The following is a 23,791-nucleotide window of genomic DNA, read 5'->3' as shown; positions in this document are numbered from 1 at the left end:
GTATACTTTACCGGGGTAGAGCCACCTGGCAAAGTAATCCCACGAAGGACCGGATTCACCCGAAGCTGGCGCAAATATGGCTCAAGCGCCAGCACATATAACATTGGGGATAACGGACAACCTTGACGGATCGATCTTGTTAACATGAAGGGTTTCGACCTCACCCCATTCACTTCTACCATAGCACCAGGGTTGGCATACAAGAGGCAAATCCAAGAGCGAAACTGGGGACCAAACCCAGCCGAGCGAAGAACAGCCTCTAGGTAACGATGGTCTACTCTGTCGAATGCTTTGGACTGATCTAAGTTGATCAGCGCGGCTTCTGTGTCGACTTTTTCTACGATCAAGCGTATCGTGTGCAAATTGTCTTGAATCGTCCGGCCCTTAACAGAACAAGTCTGTTCGGGACTTATTAGACGGTGTAAGACAATCTGCAGACGATTTGCTAAGATCTTGGCCAAAATCTTTAACTCTGTGTTTAACATCGTTAAGGGCCGGAAATTACCTATCCCATCCCCTCCATTTTTATCTTTGCGTAACAATTTAATGATCCCCCTGGTAAAGTACTGAGGTATGCACCCGTTCCTAAACCAGGAGTTAATAAGTACGGTCAGCAACGGGATAAAAATGGGCGACAGCCTCAAATACACCTCGTAGGGCAGACCATCTATCCCAGGGGTCCTGTCTAGCCCGACCTGTTTCAAGGCCTCAATGACTTCTTCCTCTTTTATGCTACCTTCACACCTAGCTGCTTCGGTCGCCTCCAGGCGAGAAAAGTCGGCTAAATAGGTGTCAAACTGTTCAATAGTCAGACCGGGCTCCTTGGTAAAAAGTTCCTGGAAATGAGTCCGAAAACCCTCCAAGATTCTGTCGTTTGAAGTTACGGTTCGTCCGTCCGGCAATGTGACACTGGCGATGTGTCGATCTGCAGAACGTCGAAACTCCTCCGCACGCAATGACGCGGCCATGTTTGTTGCCTCGTTTGGCGCTCTTTTTAATCTAGCCCTAACTAATACTCCCTGGTCCTCCCTGTTATCCAAGGAGTCCAGTTCAGCCTTAACTACAGTATAGCTAGCACTATCCCCCTCCTCCACCGCCCTTTCTAATCTATCTTCTAGCGCCGCTTTCGCTGCTCTAGAACTACGTTTGAGCCGGCGACTAAAATCAGCAGCGAAAGACCTAATGACTTTTTTAAGGTTGCCCCACCACTTATTCCCGATGATAGCCCCCGTCAATTCCCTCTGTATTGTTAGTAGAAGCTGTTCCCGGAAGTCCTTCACATCGAACAACGACGTGTTGAACTTCCAGTAACTAGCCATCCTAGGTTTAACACTATCTAAGTTTACTCGAACCTGGACAAGCCTGTGGTCCGAATAAACTATACTATGAAAACTTGGACAGTCTAAAAGCCCTAAGTCGACTCTCCTAACTAAGAACCGATCGATGTAACTCGAAAGTTGCACCGAATCGGAGCCGCGTCTACCTGTCCAAGTCCATGCTAAATCCCCGGGTTTTTCGTTCCGAAATTTATCGACAAGATCAAACTTGTCGACAAAGTCTCGAAACGCTTTAGCATCCCGGTTCTGATTAGTATCCCTTCTGGTATTAACCCCGCGATCTAACTCGGGATCCAGGACCGCGTTCCAGTCTCCCGCTAAAACTAACCGTCGAGACGAATTCATGAAAGGCTCGATTCGCCGAAAAAAGGAAACTTGCTCAGTATGGTTATTGGGCGCATAAACCCCAATAAAACGAAATGCCACATCCTTTACGGTAACATCTAGAACGAGCAATCTTCCCTCTGGATCTGCATAAATAGGGTCACACGACGCATCAAGAGTGCGCTTAACTAACCAGGTAACCCCCCTTGCATGGGTATCATAATGTGCTGAATAGAGCTGAAAGTCTCTGAGGAGCACACCCTGATAATCACTAGGAATGAAGTGAGTTTCCTGTATACAACAAATATCCACACCAAGGCGTTGAAGGTCGCGTGCAACTCGAAGTTTACGAGAGGCGTCCCTCAACCCTCGGACATTTAAACTAGCTAATCTTAAGGAAGCCATCTTGAGTTACTTAGGGTTGAGAAACCTAATCAAACATAGACGGTGTCAAGACACCGACAGCTGTCCCCAATGATCCAGTGGTCATCTCAGTGGTGATAGACCCGTCAGGGGACAGACCGCCGATGTCTAGGGGGAAGGTTAGTTTAACTGCCCTATAAAGTGAAGGATGGAGTTTGATGGGGACCCGTCCAACACATCGTTTTCTAATTTCGATTAAATCGTTGTCGTTGAAATAGGCTGCTGGAGGATAAAGGTTGAAAGCAGAGTTTGCTTCCTCCAGCATAGTCCATAGTCCTTTGGCCTCCTCGCGTTTCCTGACAACTGTTAGTATATGGTTTGTTTTAAAATTTTCAGGGTTAGTAATGTCTTTTTTTTGGTATGATTTGAAAGCGAGGAGGTTTCTGTATTCTTTCCTGCTATGGGACTTCATTATGTTCTCTACTTCCGCCGTGATCTTGCACACATCCTTCCCATTAAAGAAGGGTTGTTTTTTTTTCCTTGATTCAGTCTCTACAGAGGGGCTTCTATGTCTTTTCTTATCTGAGGGGGGAGGAGGGGGCATGTCTGTTTTCATTGGAGAAGGGGGAGGGGTGTTCTTGGGCGTGTTGTTTGGCGAGCAGAATGGTGACGGTTTGGGGGTCTTTTTGGAGGGAGAACCTAGAGATGTCATTTTGGTGTCTCTATGGGGCAGAGAAGCTTTAGTAAGGGGGGGGCTTTGCGAGGGATTTGCTTTTCTTTTGAGGTCGGTTTTTCAGGGAAAAGGGATTCAGGGAACTCTTTCTCCTCAGATTTTCTCCTTTTCTCATCAAGAGTCTCTTTTAGTTTAAGTAGGGTTTTGAATTTATTGCCCCCTGGGTCCTTACTTGTCCTAATTTCAATTTTCTCTTCTTTAGAGAGGGACTTAGCATAAGTCTTGGGTGGGGATTTTTTTGAAAGAGGGATGAGTGTCCAGTTGTCCTTTTTGGGGGATTGTTTCTCTGAATTAAAAGTCTTTTCAAACTCTTCAGGTGTGATTTCGTTTTTCTCTTCTGCTGGTGTCTGGGAATTGTCCTTAGGTTCTACATAACCTATTTTCCGGTCATTTGTAGGGATAATTTTTACAGCTGGCTTCCTTTTGGGGCATGTGTAAGTGAGATGGCCGACTTCCCCACATATCCAACATGCTGGTCTTCTGCCTGCGACCACGATTGGCAGCTTCTCTACGCCAGCCTCCAGGTAGTATGGTATACGTAAAAATGCTTCCGCGTTAAGCAGAATGTCAAAGGTCCATACTCCATTATAATGGTCCTCCTCTATTCCGGTTATGTCCCCAAACTTAAGTAAGAAAGCGGCTAGGTATTCCCCGGGGACAGCACCTGGAACTTCAAAAATGGACACTGTAGTTCTTCGCCTTCCTAAATATTCCATCCTCAGAACGTACTCATTGGTAATGATTTCTTTTTTTGTCATAGCTATGCATTCGTCTTCCGTCTTAAAAAGAGCTGCCCATGTGTTGTATCCTTTGCATTTTGTAATTCGCTCAGCTCTTAAACCTGCTGATGCAATTAATTTGGTGACAACGTCTTTCGTTGATCTTATTAGTTTTTTTGTTTTGCGGTCTATTACAAATAGAGAAATAGTCCTCTTAGCAAACTCCTGTAACCGCGGTTGTTCCAACTTAATACCAGTTTCTGTCGTAAATTCAACGCATTTCTTTGCGTCTTCGACAAATTTTACCACGTCAATTTTTACTTTTGGTGGTTTTGTCCATCCACCTGATGCCTCATCTTCCTTCACCTCAACCGTCGGCACACAGCTGGCAGATGCCATGGCCGGCGTATAACAAGAGGAGAGAAAGATAACAGTCCAAAAAAAAATAAAAAAAAAAGAGTCCGGTAATTGAAAAAGTGGTGCCGGGGGAAGAAGAAGATAAGCAATAACAAATTTAACAAGGTGATAACAAAATATTAACAATATAACAATATACGAACCAACAAATTTTTAACCATGTAACTCGAACGATAAAGTCGTAGTCAGACAAAGACTAAAGTTAATATTTATTTTATTGTATAAAATAAAATTACACAAATAAAAATGTGGCACAAGGCCGAAAAAGGGGATGGGGGTTAATGTTGACCTAACTAACATAACGTTAACTTAACTAGACTCTTTCACCAAAATACCAGAATCACTCTGTGGACATCCTACTTAAACCCCGAAAGTTACAAATATATATACATGATGTGGGGGGGGGGTTGGGGATAAAAATCTTATTTACAAAATTGGATGAAAAATATACAATGCTAAAAGGTGGTTAGTAAAAAGAACCCCCTCACTACTGATTGTGGCGGATAAAAAGTTTTGCCAGTCGAAAAGATGTGGGTCCCACGAAAACTGACTTTATTCAAACACAACAAACATGGCCCACATCTCTGGCAAAACAGTTTATCCATCACCTAAGGGGCCGGGATTGGGGGTTATCGAACCAAAAGTGGGGGGAAAAAAAAAAAAAAAAAAAAAAAAAGGGGGGACGCTGGGACAGGGAAAACCAAAAAAGGGGATTGGGGCGATGATAGCATGCATACTCTAGCTAAGTTAAAAATCGAACAAAAATGCCTAACTAGCCTACTCTAGGAGGTCCGATGCATGTCCATGTTTGATCAAGTCACCCAAAATCCTTAAAAAAACCTAAGCCACTCAAAAAAGAAATTCAAGATTAGCTCCATTCACTTTACACAGTCGCGAAACTTTCACCCACCTGTCGTTGAAATTCACAGAAGTGAGTTTCACCTTCTCCAGCTTAATTCGCATTTTCAATCGATATTTGAAAATGAGGACAAGCTGGGGAGCAGTGAAGGTCTTACCTCCGTAAACCTCCTTCTGTCGCGTCGTCCAAATCACGCCTCTCATAACTGCTAGTAAACACAGAAAAACATAGCGTTCTTCTTTCTTCATGGTCGGTGCCCAGTTGCAGCACGGGGAAATCGACTCCAGCACAAAAAACCGCTCGCTCAGCATGCGAACCGTGAAGCCTTCAACTAACTCACACAACGGTCGAACAATGGCGCAGTGGAAGAAAGCATGATCAAGGTCTTCCTCCCATTCTCCGCATCGGACACAATTGGGTGTCTCCGTAAAACCCGCTGCGTAAAGTCTTTTGCCGACCCAGAGGGCATTTCGTATTACCAGCCAGGTGAGTGATGCCTCGTAATTATCGAAGCAGCTCGACCCAGGCGCCCAAGGCCATATTAAGCGGCGCTCCTCCTTCGTAAAACCGAACTCCTCAATCTTTTCGTCTCGAACGGATCCCCTCACTAAGGCCCGATATAGCGCCTTGCGAGACAACAGCTGGGTGTCAGAGAGGCTTTCTTGGACCCGTAGAAGAAATCTCAAGGCCTGCCGACACTCGCGATAGAAAGGGCACTCGTTTCGGAACAACTTGTGTGCCTCTCCTCTAGCCGAATGCACACTCTCCAAAGCCGGAAAGGCTTTCTTAGTGTCTTCTATCCAGAAGACACCGTTTCCCTCACTTGGTGTACACATTCGATCCAGGTATATCAGCCTAAGAGTGTGTCTACGTATTAGCACACTAGGCATACCCAGACCGCCTTCAGACGGATGCAGGTAACAGACCTCCCGAGTAACCATGGCTTGCTTTCCGCGCCATAAGAATGCAAAAAGAGCACGCACCAGATCAACTAGTGTGGTTTCCGGGAGTGGAAGTACTGATAGACGGTAAAGGATCAGGGGGTAGATATGAGAATTGCATACCTCCGCCCGACCCTTCAAAGACAGATTTCTCAAGGCCCACAAATGAGATGCGACCTTGACCGCTTCCAATACCTCCGACCAATTTTTCTCCAGCTGGAGACCGGGGCCAAACCAGACGCCAAGTAGCTTGCATGGCCCATCAGTCCAACCAAAGGGTCCCTGAAGGGGCATACCCCTCCAGGCACCGATACGTAAGCCAATAGACTTAACGTAGTTAATTATGGCCCCTGTGACCTTGGCATACTGACTTGTTTCTATGTCAACGACTCTAATCTCGGCACTGCTCGTTACAAGCACAGTCACGTCGTCAGCATAGGCGGTATACTTTACCGGGGTAGAGCCACCTGGCAAAGTAATCCCGCGAAGGACCGGATTCACCCGAAGCTGGCGCAAATATGGCTCAAGCGCCAGCACATATAACATTGGGGATAACGGACAACCTTGACGGATCGATCTTGTTAACATGAAGGGTTTCGACCTCACCCCATTCACTTCTACCATAGCACCAGGGTTGGCATACAAGAGGCAAATCCAAGAGCGAAACTGGGGACCAAACCCAGCCGAGCGAAGAACAGCCTCTAGGTAACGATGGTCTACTCTGTCGAATGCTTTGGACTGATCTAAGTTGATCAGCGCGGCTTCTGTGTCGACTTTTTCTACGATCAAGCGTATTGTGTGCAAATTGTCTTGAATCGTCCGACCCTTAACAGAACAAGTCTGTTCGGGACTTATTAGACGGTGTAAGACAATCTGCAGACGATTTGCTAAGATCTTGCCCAAAATCTTTAACTCTGTGTTTAACATCGTTAAGGGCCGGAAATTACCTATCCCATCCCCTCCATTTTTATCTTTGCGTAACAATTTAATGATCCCCCTGGTAAAGTACTGAGGTATGCACCCGTTCCTAAACCAGGAGTTAAAAAGTACGGTCAGCAAAGGGATAAAAATGGGCGACAGCCTCAAATACACCTCGTAGGGCAGACCATCTATCCCAGGGGTCCTGTCTAGCCCGACCTGTTTCAAGGCCTCAATGACTTCTTCCTCTTTTATGCTACCTTCACACCTAGCTGCTTCGGTCGCCTCCAGGCGAGAAAAGTCGGCTAAATAGGTGTCAAACTGTTCAATAGTCAGACCGGGCTCCTTGGTAAAAAGTTCCTGAAAATGAGTCCGAAAACCCTCCAAGATTCCGTCGTTTGAAGTTACGGTTCGTCCGTCCGGCAATGTGACACTGGCGATGTGTCGATCTGCAGAACGTCGAAACTCCTCCGCACGCAATGACGCGGCCATGTTTGTTGCCTCGTTTGGCGCTCTTTTTAATCTAGCCCTAACTAATACTCCCTGGTCCTCCCTGTTATCCAAGGAGTCCAGTTCAGCCTTAACTACAGTATAGCTAGCACTATCCCCCTCCTCCACCGCCCTTTCTAATCTATCTTCTAGCGCCGCTTTCGCTGCTCTAGAACTACGTTTGAGCCGGCGACTAAAATCAGCAGCGAAGGACCTAATGACTTTTTTAAGGTTGCCCCACCACTTATTCTCGATGATAGCCCCCGTCAATTCCCTCTGTATTGTTAGTAGAAGCTGTTCCCGGAAGTCCTTCACATCGAACAACGACGTGTTGAACTTCCAGTAACTAGCCATCCTAGGTTTAACACTATCTAAGTTTACTCGAACCCGGACAAGCCTGTGGTCCGAATAAACTATACTATGAAAACTTGGACAGTCTAAAAGCCCTAAGTCGACTCTCCTAACTAAGAACCGATCGATGTAACTCGAAAGTTGCACCGAATCGGAGCCGCGTCTACCTGTCCAAGTCCATGCTAAATCCCCGGGTTTTTCGTTCCGAAATTTATCGACAAGATCAAACTTGTCGACAAAGTCTCGAAACGCTTTAGCATCCCGGTTCTGATTAGTATCCCTTCTGGTATTAACCCCGCGATCTAATTCGGGATCCAGGACCGCGTTCCAGTCTCCCGCTAAAACTAACCGTCGAGACGAATTCATGAAAGGCTCGATTCGCCGAAAAAAGGAAACTAGCTCAGCATGGTTATTGGGCGCATAAACCCCAATAAAACGAAATGCCACATCCTTTACGGTAACATCTAGAACGAGTAATCTTCCCTCTGGATCTGCATAAATAGGGTCACACGACGCATCAAGAGTGCGCTTAACTAGCCAAGTAACCCCCCTTGCATGGGTATCATAATGTGCTGAATAGAGCTGAAAGTCTCTAAGGAGCACACCCTGATAATCACTAGGAATGAAGTGAGTTTCCTGTATACAACAAATATCCACACCAAGGCGTTGAAGGTCGCGTGCAACTCGAAGTTTACGAGAGGCGTCCCTCAACCCTCGGACATTTAAACTAGCTAATCTTAAGGAAGCCATCTTGAGTTACTTAGGGTTGAGAAACCTAATCAAACATAGACGGTGTCAAGACACCGACAGCTGTCCCCAATGATCCAGTGGTCATCTCAGTGGTGATAGACCCGTCAGGGGACAGACCGCCGATGTCTAGGGGGAAGGTTAGTTTAACTGCCCTATAAAGTGAAGGATGGAGTTTGATGGGGACCCGTCCAACACATCGTTTTCTAATTTCGATTAATTCGTTGTCGTTGAAATAGGCTGCTGGAGGATAAAGGTTGAAAGCAGAGTTTGCTTCCTCCAGCATAGTCCATAGTCCTTTGGCCTCCTCGCGTTTCCTGACAACTGTTAGTATGTGGTTTGTTTTAAAATTTTCAGGGTTAGTAATGTCTTTTTTTTGGTATGATTTGAAAGCGAGGAGGTTTCTGTAATCTTTCCTGCTATGGGACTTCATTATGGTCTCTACTTCTGCCGTGATTTTGCACACATCCTTCCCATTAAAGAAGGGTTGTTGTTTTTTTTTCCTTGATTCAGTCTCTACAGAGGGGCTTCTATGTCTTTTCTTATCTGAGGGGGGAGGAGGGGGCATGTCTGTTTTCATTGGAGAAGGGGGAGGGGTGTTCTTGGGCGTGTTGTTTGGCGAGCAGAATGGTGACGGTTTGGGGGTCTTTTTGGAGGGAGAACCTAGAGATGTCATTTTGGTGTCTCTATGGGGCAGAGAAGTTTTAGTAAGAGGGGGGGCTTTGCGAGGGATTTGCTTTTCTTTTGAGGTCGGTTTTTCAGGGAAAAGGGATTCAGGGAACTCTTTCTCCTCAGATTTTCTCCTTTTCTCATCAAGAGTTTCTTTTAGTTTCAGTAGGGTTTTGAATTTATTGCCCCCTGGGTCTTTACTTGTCCTAATTTCAATTTTCTCTTCTTTAGAGAGGGACTTAGCATAAGTCTTGGGTGGGGATTTTTTTGAAAGAGGGATGAGTGTCCAGTTGTCCTTCTTTTTGGGGGATTGTTTTTCTGAATTAAAAGTCTTTTCAAACTCCTCAGGTGTGATTTCATTTTTCTCTTCTGCTGGTGTCTGGGAATTGTCCTTAGGTTCTACATAACCTATTTTCCGTTCATTTGTAGGGATAACTTTTACGGCTGGCTTCCTTTTGGGGCATGTGTAAGTGAGATGGCCGACTTCCCCACATATCCAACATGCTGGTCTTCTGCCTGCGACCACGATTGGCAGCTTCTCTACTCCAGCCTCCAGGTAGTAAGGTATACGTAAAAATGCTTCTGCATTAAGCAGAATGTCAAAAGTCCATACTCCATTATAATGGTCTTCTTCTATTCCGGTTATGTCCCCAAACTTAAGTAAGAAAGCGGCTAGGTATTCCCCGGGGACAGCACCAGGAACTTCAAAAATGGACACTGTAGTTCTTCGCCTTCCTAAGTATTCCATCCTCAGAACGTACTCGTTGGTAATAATTTCTTTTTTTGTCATAGCTACGCATTCGTCTTCCGTCTTAAACAGAGCTGCCCATGTGTTGTATCCTTTACATTTTGTAATCCGCTCAGCTCTTAAACCTGCTGATGCAATTAATTTGGTGACAACATCTTTCGTTGACCTTATTAGTTTTTTTGTTTTGCGGTCTATTACAAATAGAGAAATAGTCCTCTTAGCAAATTCCTGTAAACGCGGTTGTTCCAACTTTATACCAGTTTCTGTCGTAAATTCCACACATTTCTTTGCGTCTTCGACAAATTTAACCACGTCGATTTTTACTTTTGGTGGTTTTGTCCATCCACCTAATGCCTCATCTTCCTTCACCTCAACCGTCGGCACACAGCTGGCAGATGCCATGGCCGGCGTATAACAAGAGGAGAGAAAGATAACAGTCCAAAAAAAAAGAAAAAAAAAGAATCCGGTAATTGAAAAAGTGGTGCCGGGGGAAGAAGAAGATAAGCAATAACAAATTTAACAAGGTGATAACAAAATATTAACAATATAACGTGCAGAATAACAATATACGAACCAACAAATTTTGAGCGATAAAGTCGTAGTCAGACAAAGGCTAAAGTTAATATTTATTTTATTGTATAAAATAAAATTACACAAATAAAAATGTGGCACAAGGCCGAAAAAGGGGATGGGGGTTAATGTTGACCTAACTAACATAACGTTAACTTAACTAGACTCTTTCACCAAAATACCAGAATCACTCTGTGGACATCCTACTTAAAACCCGAAAGTTACAAATATATATACATGATGTGGGGGGGTTGGGGATAAAAATCTTATTTACAAAATTGGATGAAAAATATACAATGGTAAAAGGTGGTTAGTAAAAAAGAACCCCCTCACTACTAATTGTGGCGGATAAAAAGTTTTGCCAGTCGAAAAGATGTGGGTCCCACGAAAGCTGACTTTATTCAAACACAACAAAAATGGCCCACATCTCTGGCAAAACAGTTTATCCATCACCTAAGGGGCCGGGATTGGGGGTTATCGAACCAAAAGTGGGAGAAAAAAAAAAAAAAAAAAAAAAAAAAAAAAAAGGGGGGGGGGACGCTGGGACAGGGAAAACCAAAAAGGGGGATTGGGGCGATGATAGCATGCATACTCTAGCTTAAGTTAAAATTCGAACAAAAATGCCTAACTAGCCTACTCTAGGAGGTCCGATGCATGTCCATGTTTGATCAAGTCACCCAAAATCCTTAAAAAAACCTAAGCCACTCAAAAAAGAAATTCAAGATTAGCTCCATTCACTTTACACAATCGCGAAACTTTCACCCACCTGTCGTTGAAATTCACAGGAGTGAGTTTCACCTTCTCCAGCTTAATTCGCATTTTCAATCGATATTTGAAAATGAGGACAAGCTGGGGAGCAGTGAAGGTCTCACCTCCGTAAACCTCCTTCTGTCGCGTCGTCCAAATCACGCCTCTCATAACTGCTAATAAACACAGAAAAACATAGCGTTCTTCTTTCTTCATGGTCGGTGCCCAGTTGCAGCACGGGGAAACCGACTCCAGCACAAAAAACCGCTCGCTCAGCATGCGAACCGTGAAGCCTTCAACTAACTCACACAACGGTCGAACAATGGCGCAGTGGAAGAAAGCATGATCAAGGTCTTCCTCCCATTCTCCGCATCGGACACAATTGGGTGTCTCCGTAAAACCCGCTGCGTAAAGTCTTTTGCCGACCCAGAGGGCATTTCGTATTACCAGCCAGGTGAGTGATGCCTCGTAATTATCGAAGCAGCTCGACCCAGGCGCCCAAGGCCATATTAAGCGGCGCTCCTCCTTCGTAAAACCGAACTCCTCAATCTTTTCGTCTCGAACGGATCCCCTCACTAAGGCCCGATATAGCGCCTTGCGAGACAACAGCTGGGTGTCAGAGAGGCTTTCTTGGACCCGTAGAAGAAATCTCAAGGCCTGCCGACACTCGCGATAGAAAGGGCACTCGTTTCGGAACAACTTGTGTGCCTCTCCTCTAGCCGAATGCACACTCTCCAAAGCCGGAAAGGCTTTCTTAGTGTCTTCTATCCAGAAGACACCGTTTCCCTCACTTGGTGTACACATTCGATCCAGGTATATCAGCCTAAGAGTGTGTCTACGTATTAGCACACTAGGCATACCCAGACCGCCTTCAGACGGATGCAGGTAACAGACCTCCCGAGTAACCATGGCTTGCTTTCCGCGCCATAAGAATGCAAAAAGAGCACGCACCAGATTAACTAGTGTGGTTTCCGGGAGTGGAAGTACTGATAGACGGTAAAGGATCAGGGGGTAGATATGAGAATTGCATACCTCCGCCCGACCCTTCAAAGACAGATTTCTCAAGGCCCACAAATGAGATGCGACCTTGACCGCTTCCAATACCTCCGACCAATTTTTCTCCAGCTGGAGACCGGGGCCAAACCAGACGCCGAGTAGCTTGCATGGCCCATCAGCCCAACCAAAGGGTCCCTGAAGGGGCATACCCCTCCAGGCACCGATACGTAAGCCAATAGACTTAACGTAGTTAATTATGGCCCCTGTGACCTTGGCATACCGACTTGTTTCTATGCCAACGACTCTAATCTCGGCACTGCTCGTTACAAGCACAGTCACGTCGTCAGCATAGGCGGTATACTTTACCGGGGTAGAGCCACCTGGCAAAGTAATCCCGCGAAGGACCGGATTCACCCGAAGCTGGCGCAAATATGGCTCAAGCGCCAGCACATATAACATTGGGGATAACGGACAACCTTGACGGATCGATCTTGTTAGCATGAAGGGTTTCGACCTCACCCCATTCACTTCTACCATAGCACCAGGGTTGGCATACAAGAGGCAAATCCAAGAGCGAAACTGGGGACCAAACCCAGCCGAGCGAAGAACAGCCTCTAGGTAACGATGGTCTACTCTGTCGAATGCTTTGGACTGATCTAAGTTGATCAGCGCGGCTTCTGTGTCGACTTTTTCTACGATCAAGCGTATCGTGTGCAAATTGTCTTGAATCGTCCGACCCTTAACAGAACAAGTCTGTTCGGGACTTATTAGACGGTGTAAGACAATCTGCAGACGATTTGCTAAGATCTTGGCCAAAATCTTTAACTCTGTGTTTAACATCGTTAAGGGCCGGAAATTACCTATCCCATCCCCTCCATTTTTATCTTTGCGTAACAATTTAATGATCCCCCTGGTAAAGTACTGAGGTATGCACCCGTTCCTAAACCAGGAGTTAAAAAGTACGGTCAGCAAAGGGATAAAAATGGGCGACAGCCTCAAATACACCTCGTAGGGCAGACCATCTATCCCAGGGGTCCTGTCTAGCCCGACCTGTTTCAAGGCCTCAATGACTTCTTCCTCTTTTATGCTACCTTCACACCTAGCTGCTTCGGTCGCCTCCAGGCGAGAAAAGTCGGCTAAATAGGTGTCAAACTGTTCAATAGTCAGACCGGGCTCCTTGGTAAAAAGTTCCTGAAAATGAGTCCGAAAACCCTCCAAGATTTCGTCGTTTGAAGTTACGGTTCGTCCGTCCGGCAATGTGACACTGGCGATGTGTCGATCTGCAGAACGTCGAAACTCCTCCGCACGCAATGACGCGGCCATGTTTGTTGCCTCGTTTGGCGCTCTTTTTAATCTAGCCCTAACTAATACTCCCTGGTCCTCCCTGTTATCCAAGGAGTCCAGTTCAGCCTTAACTACAGTATAGCTAGCACTATCCCCCTCCTCCACCGCCCTTTCTAATCTATCTTCTAGCGCCGCTTTCGCTGCTCTAGAACTACGTTTGAGCCGGCGACTAAAATCAGCAGCGAAGGACCTAATGACTTTTTTAAGGTTGCCCCACCACTTATTCCCGATGATAGCCCCCGTCAATTCCCTCTGTATTGTTAGTAGAAGCTGTTCCCGGAAGTCCTTCACATCGAACAACGACGTGTTGAACTTCCAGTAACTAGCCATCCTAGGTTTAACACTATCTAAGTTTACTCGAACCCGGACAAGCCTGTGGTCCGAATAAACTATACTATGAAAACTTGGACAGTCTAAAAGCCCTAAGTCGACTCTCCTAATTAAGAACCGATCGATGTAACTCGAAAGTTGCACCGAATCGGAGCCGCGTCTACCTGTCCAAGTCCATGCTAAATCCCCGGGTTTTTCGTTCCGAAATTTATCGACAAGATCAAACTTGTCGACAAAGTCTCGAAACGCTTTAGCATCCCGGTTCTGATTAGTATCCCTTCTGGTATTAACCCCGCGATCTAATTCGGGATCCAGGACCGCGTTCCAGTCTCCCGCTAAAACTAACCGTCGAGACGAATTCATGAAAGGCTCGATTCGCCGAAAAAAGGAAACTAGCTCAGCATGGTTATTGGGCGCATAAACCCCAATAAAACGAAATGCCACATCCTTTACGGTAACATCTAGAACGAGTAATCTTCCCTCTGGATCTGCATAAATAGGGTCACACGACGCATCAAGAGTGCGCTTAACTAGCCAAGTAACCCCCCTTGCATGGGTATCATAATGTGCTGAATAGAGCTGAAAGTCTCTAAGGAGCACACCCTGATAATCACTAGGAATGAAGTGAGTTTCCTGTATACAACAAATATCCACACCAAGGCGTTGAAGGTCGCGTGCAACTCGAAGTTTACGAGAGGCGTCCCTCAACCCTCGGACATTTAAACTAGCTAATCTTAAGGAAGCCATCTTGAGTTACTTAGGGTTGAGAAACCTAATCAAACATAGACGGTGTCAAGACACCGACAGCTGTCCCCAATGATCCAGTGGTCATCTCAGTGGTGATAGACCCGTCAGGGGACAGACCGCCGATGTCTAGGGGGAAGGTTAGTTTAACTGCCCTATAAAGTGAAGGATGGAGTTTGATGGGGACCCGTCCAACACATCGTTTCCTAATTTCGATTAATTCGGTGTCGTTGAAATAGGCTGCTGGAGGATAAAGGTTGAAAACAGAGTTTGCTTCCTCCAGCATAGTCCATAGTCCTTTGGCCTCCTCGCGTTTCCTGACAACTGTTAGTATGTGGTTTGTTTTAAAATTTTCAGGGTTAGTAATGTCTTTTTTTTGGTATGATTTGAAAGCGAGGAGGTTTCTGTAATCTTTCCTGCTATGGGATTTCATTATGGTCTCTACTTCAGCCGTTATTTTGCACACATCTTTCCCATTAAAGAAGGGTTGTTGTTTTTTTTTTCTTGATTCAGCCTCTACAGAGGGGCTTCTATGTCTTTTCTTATCTGAGGGGGGAGGAGGGGGCATGTCTGTTTTCATTGGAGAAGGGGGAGGGGTGTTCTTGGGCGTGTTGTTTGGCGAGCAGAATGGTGACGGTTTGGGGGTCTTTTTGGAGGGAGAACCTAGAGATGTCATTTTGGTGTCTCTATGGGGCAGAGGAGCTTTAGTAAGAGGGGGGGCTTTGCGAGGGATTTGCTTTTCTTTTGAGGTCGGTTTTTCAGGGAAAAGGGATTCAGGGAACTCTTTCTCCTCCGATTTTCTCCTTTTCTCATCAAGAGTTTCTTTTAGTTTCAGTAGGGTTTTGAATTTATTGCCCCCTGGGTCTTTACTTGTCCTAATTTCAATTTTCTCCTCTTTAGAGAGGGACTTAGCATAAGTCTTGGGTGGGGATTTTTTTGAAAGAGGGATGAGTGTCCAGTTGTCCTTTTTGGGGGATTGTTTTTCTGAATTAAAAGTCTTTTCAAACTCGTCAGGTGTTATTTCTTTTTTCTCTTCTGCTGGTGTCTGGGAATTGTCCTTAGGTTCTACATAACCTATTTTCCGGTCATTTGTAGTGATAATTTTTACAGCTGGCTTCCTTTTGGGGCATGTGTAAGTGAGATGGCCGACTTCCCCACATATCCAACATGCTGGTCTTCTGCCTGCGACCACGATTGGCAGCTTCTCTACTCCAGCCTCCAGGTAGTAAGGTATGCGTAGAAATGCTTCTGCATTAAGCAGAATGTCGAAAGTCCATACTCCATTATAATGGTCTTCTTCTATTCCGGTGATGTCCCCAAACTTAAGTAAGAAAGCGGCTAGGTATTCCCCGGGGACAGCACCAGGAACTTCAAAAATGGACACTGTAGTTCTTCGCCTTCCTAGGTATTCCATTCTCAGCACGTACTCGTTGGTAATAATTTCTTTTTTTGTCATTGCTATGCATTCTTCTTCCGTCTTAAAAAGAGCTGCCCATGTGTTGTATCCTTTACATTTTGTAATCCGCTCAGCTCTTAAACCTGCTGATGAAATTAATTTGGTGACAACATCTTTCGTTGATCTAATAAGTTTTTTTGTTTTACGGTCTATTACAAATAGAGAAATAGTCCTCTTAGCAAATTCTTGTAACCGCGGTTGTTCCAACTTTATCCCAGTTTCTGTCGTAAATTCCACACATTTCTTTGCGTCTTCGACAAATTTAACGACGTCGATTTTTACTTTTGGTGGTTTTGTCCATCCACCTAATGCCTCATCTTCCTTCACCTCAACCGTCGGCACACAGCTGGCAGTTGCCATGGCCGGCGTATAACAAGAGGAGAGAAAGATAACAGTCCAAAAAAGAAATAAAAAAAAAGAAAAAAAAAAGAATCCGGTAATTGAAAAAGTGGTGCCGGGGGAAGAAGAAGATAAGCAATAACAAATTTAACAAGGTGATAACAAAATAGTAACAATATAACGTGCAGAATAACAATATACGAACCAACAAATTTTGAGCGATAAAGACGTAGTCAGACGAAGAGTAAAGTTACTTCTCATGAAAGAGGAGAACTATTTATGGCACAATGGGAGATTCCATTGTGCACACATGGGCCAGTCTATTCCTTGGATTGTGATTGGCTGAATCACCTGATTGGATATGCTTGTACATAAATACAAGCCTTCAGTCCAGCTCAATCTGGTGCCTGTATTGTGCATAAGCTGGATCCTTGGTAAGTGTTGCTGCTATTATTATTATTGTTGTTGTTGTGTGTTATTGACTAACACAGTTCTTTTGATTATTCTACACCTACTTCACTACAAATCCAGCAGGTCGGCCTCCTCCCTGTGACCACAATGGGGAGTTTTTCAGCTCCTGCTTCCAGGAAGTAGGGTATTTCAAGGAAAGCTTCTTTGTTTTATAGGATATCGAAGGACCAGACTCCGTTGTACTGGTTCACCTCTATACCAGTGATATCACCGAATTTCAGGAGGTAGGCAGCTAGATATTCACCTGGGACCGCCCCTGGAACTTCGAAAATGGAAACAGTCGTTCTCCTCCGTCCTAGGTACTCCATTCTTAATATGTATTCTTGTGTAATGATTTCCTTTTTGGTTAGTGCGACGCATTCTTCCTCTGTTTTAAACAGGGCGGCCCAGGTATTGTAGCCTCTGCATTTCGTTACATAATCCGCACGCATTCCTGCCGTTGCCAGTAATTTGGTTACCATTTCCTTAGTTGACCTGATCAATTTTTTGGTCTTGCGATCAATCACAAAGTGAAATCGTTTTCTTGGCAAATTCCTGTAGCCGTGGTGCTTCCAAAGTAACTCTTGTGTCTGTAACATATTGCAGACATTTCCTTGCTTCCGTTAAAAAGTTGTTAACGTCAATTTTAACTTTGGGTGGTTTCGCCCACCCATTCTTTTGTTCGCCACTTTTGTCCTCTTCCGACGGCACATTGCTGGCGGACGCCATGGCCGACGGGTTAGAGAGGGGAAAAAAAAAAAAAAATAGGGTAAAAGTCCCGTTCAAAAATAACAGCAGGAAGATAACAGCAATAACAACTTTAACAAATAAAACAAATTTAACACGGCAATAACAATAATAATAACAATATGTGAAACAATCGCAGGAAAAAATAACAAACCAACGTGACGATAAAGACTCGGCTTATGCACAAGACTGACACCAGATTGAGCTGGACTGAGGGCTTGTATTTATGTACAAGCATATCCAATCAGGTGATTCAGCCAATCATAATCCAAAGAATAAACTGGCCCATATGTGCACATTGTGCCATAAATAGTTCTCCTCTTTCATGAGAGGTAACTTTAGTCTTTGCCAAGTTATCCACAACTTGAACGCTGACCGAAAGTCCACTACACAATCCAATATGGCGCTACGAACAGGATTCGAGACAGAAGATTGGGAAGACTATTTCCTCAAAGCAGGCATTGCTGCCGATTCTGCCAAGAGCTACGCTGCAACTTTTGTGAAGGAAAAACTGAGGAAAGAAAACCTTCAAGTAATGAATCGAGCCATGCTAAGAGAATTGGGAATCACAACAATGGGAGAAGCTCTGTCTATCCTTCGACAAGCAAAGGAGCCCGCTACCCAGACCACCTATGCTAAGGCACCAGCTGCCAGGCCTCCCCAACTTCATCTCGAAATGACCCCTCAACAATTCAGAAAATTTCGGATTGATTGGGAAGTATTCACCAGAATAACGGACATGCCAACTTCTCAGTCTAATACCCAGTTATACAGTTGTGCTGATGAATCCGTCCAAAACGCAATCATAAATACGTACCCTAAGTTCTTCACCACCAACCCAGACAAGCTGCTAGAGATGACAGAAGCATTGGTAACTCAAAAATCAAATCCCATGGTCCATCGGATGACATTTGCATCTATATCACAGCATGAAGATGAACCCATCCAACAATACCTTGTTTGTCTTAGATCCACGGCCATAGACTGTAATTTCTCATGCCCCAACTGCAATCACGACCTGTCCGACATTTACATCAAGGACCAATTTATCAAAGGGATATCGAATGATACGCTTCAGACCGATCTACTGGCAAAAGCCGGGTTGCTAAGAACTCTCAACCAAAATATTTGTCATGCTGAGGCATTTGAGTCTGAACTACGGGACCAAACCGCAATGACTGATACCTCAGACATAGCTACAGTCCGGATGTCAATATATCGCAGACAAAAAAAAAAACGGTGCTGTACGGACTAGCAGAGGCAATATTCGCACTAGCTCTACTGCTACTCACAACGATAACATTGCTGATAAAGAACCCCGTCAAACCTGCATAGGTTGCGGTAGTCACCAACACGGTACTCCAAGGACAAGTGCCCGCCATTTAACATGTCCGGCATGGAATCAAATGTGCAACACTTGTGGGAAACTTAACCATTTCTCAGCAGTGTGCCGGACAAAGAAATATCGCCCGGCAGTGATAAAAAGTTTTGAAGACCAAGAAGCTCCCATAAATACACTCATGGCCCATATCACATTCGATCAAATGAGCCAATCACAGCCAATCCTCTACAAGCCTCATCCTGAATGGGTGTCAGCGGCACAACACCGCGAGGAAATGCTCCACCACCGCAATGCAAAAATAGTAGAAAGATACAATAAATATACCCACAACCTTCCACCGTTACAAGCTGGTGACACCGTAGCCATCCAAAATCCAGTCAATCGCAGATGGAACACGACGGGCAAAATCATCAGTTTCCTACCAGATCGACAATACCGAATCAGGGTTAACGGATCCAGAAGGATCACACTTAGGAACCGCCGTTTCCTCAGAAAATGCGAACTCAAGCCTGCACCAACCCCAACACCAAATGCAACACTAGGACCAACAATTCCCTCAAGCGATACTACATTCTTGCATCTCCCACTGTCTCCCTGTAATAGCACATACACAGCAACCAAACCCCAACAACAAACCACACATATATCCCCACGCTTTCGATCATCAAGGATTCCCCGAGCTCTTTCTAGGTTACTACCACACAACAAACTAGGCCTAAAAGAGAGATATACCTCTCATACAACCCAGCCTACTCGTGGGGGGGGGGAGAGGGGAGATGTAGAATAATCAAAAGAACTGTAGTAGTCAATAACACACAACAATAATAATAATAATAATAATAATAATAATAATAGCAGCAACACTTACCAAGGGTCCAGCTTATGCACAATACAGACACCAGATTGAGCTGGACTGAGGGCTTGTATTTATGTACAAGCATATCCAATCAGGTGATTCAGCCAATCATAATCCAAAGAATAGACTGGCCCATATGTGCACAATGGAATCTCCCATTGTGCCATAAATAGTTCTCCTCTTTCATGAGAGGTAACTTTAGTCTTTGCCAAGTTATCCACAACTTGAACGCTGACCGAAAGTCCACTACACAATCCAATAATTTTCTTACCGTTTTTTTTTCTCTTCATTTTTAACTTGGAGCATAAAAATATTAAACGCATAAAAGAAAAATAAATAAGCATCATTGGAATGCTTATTTTATTCTCTTCCCATCAATATAATTTTTTTAAAAGTTGACTCACAAATAAAAAGGATATAACTTGTTGAAGCACATTAGGTATGTAATATTGCCGATGTCCACGAAAATACAGCATACGCTTGTAATGCTAGATAAATTCTTAATAATGAAGAATGGAAGTACCCATAGAGTAGTATTTTTTATATAGGTGATTTTTTTTTGAATTTATATATACATATATTTTATTGAAGTAAGTTAAAATGCGTTGATTTTCTTTAAATCTTTTTTAAAGAAAACCGATTTAAAAAAACAAATATTGCATAATTTGCTATTAAACCTGTTATTTTTTTTAAATTTGTGGTCACTCCTACCCATAAAATATTTTGAATTACATTTTTCAAGTAGTTATAAACTTTGAAAGATAGGAGGTCTAATTATTCAATTTTTATCATGCATTTTTAATGACGTTTTCTGACACTGCTAGTAATTCTTATATTGTTTTTTTTTATCAATTTCTTTTATTGTACATTTTATTTATTCATAAATTTCTCCATAAAAATTGACCAAAACTATAGTAAACACACAAAATGATGACGTCACTAAAGGTGTATAATGATGACAATGGTTTTGAGATGCCTATAGAACAATAAGGTAAGCATGACGACTCTAGCAGCACGTGCGCACACACACACTGAGTTTGTGAAGATAAGGAAAAAAAAACAAAAACAAAAGGCAGTAAATGTGTAGAGCGGCATAAATCATTTGACAGACAAAATATACTGAATGAAATAGAAATAATTGTCGTAATTAAACAAAACTTTCTGTGCAATATAGTGGTTCATATAAAAATAGTGTTTTTATTTGCTTTGATTGTTACCCCTTCTATATTGCGTGGCGAACTGAAAAAATCCAAAGTTTAATGTTACTTTTAAAGAAACGACAATAGCCTTTACAAGACAAAATGAATTCATGTAGTCTTAATGTTTGTTTTGACGATTAAGTGAACAATAAGTGTTTAATTTTTTATAAACAATATATATATATATATATATATATATATATATAGAGTCATCCACATGCTCATCAGTGTGGATAGACAAGCAACTATCTCAAGCCAGGATTAAAACCCGACCACTCAAACGACAGTCGGAGCTTCTAACCGCTGTGCTATTTGGCTGCTTCTATGTGGGCAGTGAATTAACAATGTTTTAACATTGTCCAAATAACTAAGCTCAAGTTGTTTACACACATGTTTACATGTTGCCTTCATGACCCTCAAAGTTAAGCAATAAGCTGGCCAGTACTAGATGGGTGACCATTTTGGGAATGCTAGACACCGTATGTGTTTGTGACAACATCTGTATCTAGTATCACGCTTGGTAGTCTTGACTCTGTCTTGCCATCAGGACCAAGTGTTTCTGGACGATAGTGTGGTAGAGTCCTCACACTTTAAACTAAATCAAGTGCAAGTCACAACATCATCAGATAATTGACAAACCAGTAATGTTTCTATTTACTTGCCTCTCTAGGAGGGCAGAGTTAGACACAATATCGATTTTTAATGTGGAGAAAATCAGGCTCCCCAAAATGGATAAGAACAAACATAAAAATTGCCTGAGTCTAGAAAGATTTCTCCTTCATTGAACGAGGAAAGGATAGTTTAAGTGTAGCATCAGAACAGATAATACACTCTGATCTTAGCCCCAAAATCAGTGATGTCTGTGGTCTTCCTTGACAACGAAGGATGACATAATCCCCTTCATTTGTGGTCATTCCTACCCATAAAATATTTTTTAATGTAACTAAACAGGCAAATATCCTTTTTAAATAATTTAATTAAATTATAATTTCAAATGCCATTTATGGTGAAAGACCTTCAATATTATATTATTTTTGCTTTATATTTTTTCTTCACTTTAATTTCTATGAAGCTTTAAATTTTTTCTAGTAAATAAAAATGAACTAAAACTGCTTTTTTTCTGATATTTTTGTTTTACATCAACCATAAATTCTTTTATTTTCAAATATTGAATGTATTTTTAATTTCATGGTCACAATCATTTTCCCATTTGTAATCTGTGAACCAAATATTTGTTCCATAAACCACATAAAATTGTTTTTTTTCCCCAGTCTTTTATCACATAATTTGTGAAAAAAACTTTCATTAAAATTTGTTGGCCCTTAAAATTGTGGCATCGCGTAGCAGCAGACTTGGACGCAATTTTGAAAAAGGGGAGGTAACAACTGTTTGTAAATACAGAACAACTATTTTTAGGCCGTATGGTCTTCCGTAGATGAAGTAATATCACATCACTAATTGCTGAAAGAAATTATTTGTTGCAAAATGCACAGTTATTTATTGATTTTTTTGTATTAATTTTTCCAAGCATTTCCTACATAATAGTATATTAGAAATATTGGGCTCACTAAAAGAAAATGATTAATTTATTTTTTAAAGATTTAAAAGTTGTATTTTTCATAAAAATAATAAAAATATATAATTTTTTTTTTGCTAATCTGAAAGATAATATATTATTATTAACATATTCAACGAATTTCACACTTCAAAACACAAAAGATGGAAAATTAAACACATTGAAAATTTGGATTTTCAACTTTAAAATCTGATACTATTTTATTTAGTTTCGGTTGATTATTTTAAGCATATTTGTAACTACAAATAAAGAAGACAGGGTTTTTTAGGCAAAAAATATATAAATATAGATTATGAAAAAAAAAAGTACACCATTATAAAGTTCATTCTTCACTTAATAATCGGTGAAAATTTCATATTGATTGGATAATTTACTTGACTTTTGGTAGATTTTAAAGAGATTCTGTCAAAAAATTCTTACTCCCTCCTTACTTTTATAGACCTATCATATATGATTTGATGGTTGATAAAGCATTTCCAAATATTCCATAATTAGCAAGTTTGTGAAGCAAACATTTGTACCAGACTCTATCAAGAATTATCACCTCCGTGGATAGATTTAATGGAATTTTCCTTTAGCAACACTCACCAACCATAAAAACATTTTGGATCAGGACAGATCTATATTTTATGAGTCAAGCAAGTAAAGTGATAAAAATTTTAACACTGCTAACAGGTCATTTTTACAACTTTTGTGAAAAACAGAGGATGCTTTTGAGAAGTTTATGACTTCTCTGAGAAATTTTGTCATGAAATTTGGAAATCATTCAAGAGAAATGAAGCCTTTAATTTTGGTGGTGGGGTAAAACAGCAAACTAATAAATTTCGATTTTGTTATGTTTAATAGAATACTTCAACATAATAAGTATTGAACATTTTGTAAAAATATATTATGCACCCCAATTGATAAGTAAATCAATCTTTTTACTCTTTATGTATTAAAATTATACTTGTATGTTTTATATTTTTGTAGTGGCAATTTTTAATTATCCTATCAGAAAAGGTATGTCTATTTCAGTAAATTTTCTTGTTTCACTTACATGTCATATCAGTTGTAATAGTTTTGATATTATTAAGCAGCAGCTGTAAACAAGACTGGTTATTTTTGTAAATTTGCAACGCAGATTAGTTTAAAAAATTAGTAATATGAATATCAAAAATGTCCTTAGATGTTTAGAACTATTCTGTTATATAGCTTTTATCTCTGCTATTATAGAAAAGGAATTTAATGAGAGTTCTTTCCTCATGAACTTGAAAACGATTGCGTCGATTGTTTATGAAATTTTACACAAATGTACTTTATGTACCTGGCAGTGTTGTTAGATAGGTTTTGTATCGGAATGTCTTGGTGCAGTTGAAGTCCAATCTAAACAGATTCAAAGTCCAAGGGACAGGAAAGCGGTTTGATCAGTACAGACACGATGACACGCCACCAACACGAACCAGCGTACACAATTACCAACCGGCTGTTCTTTCCTCCC

General features: G+C 42.3%; 1 protein-coding gene across 1 annotated transcript in view; it reads left to right on the top strand.

The window, feature by feature from the left end:
• The window catches only part of LOC145247885 (TATA-binding protein-associated factor 172-like), a 179,301-nt gene that overhangs the window by 35,711 nt on the left and 119,799 nt on the right, over positions 1 to 23,791 (top strand). The window lies entirely within an intron of this gene.

Source organism: Euprymna scolopes, chromosome 26 (assembly GCF_053919585.1).
Source record: "Euprymna scolopes isolate OS-2025 chromosome 26, ASM5391958v1, whole genome shotgun sequence".
NCBI lineage: Eukaryota > Metazoa > Mollusca > Cephalopoda > Sepiida > Sepiolidae > Euprymna > Euprymna scolopes.
This window is presented reverse-complemented; position numbering and strand designations above follow the sequence as displayed.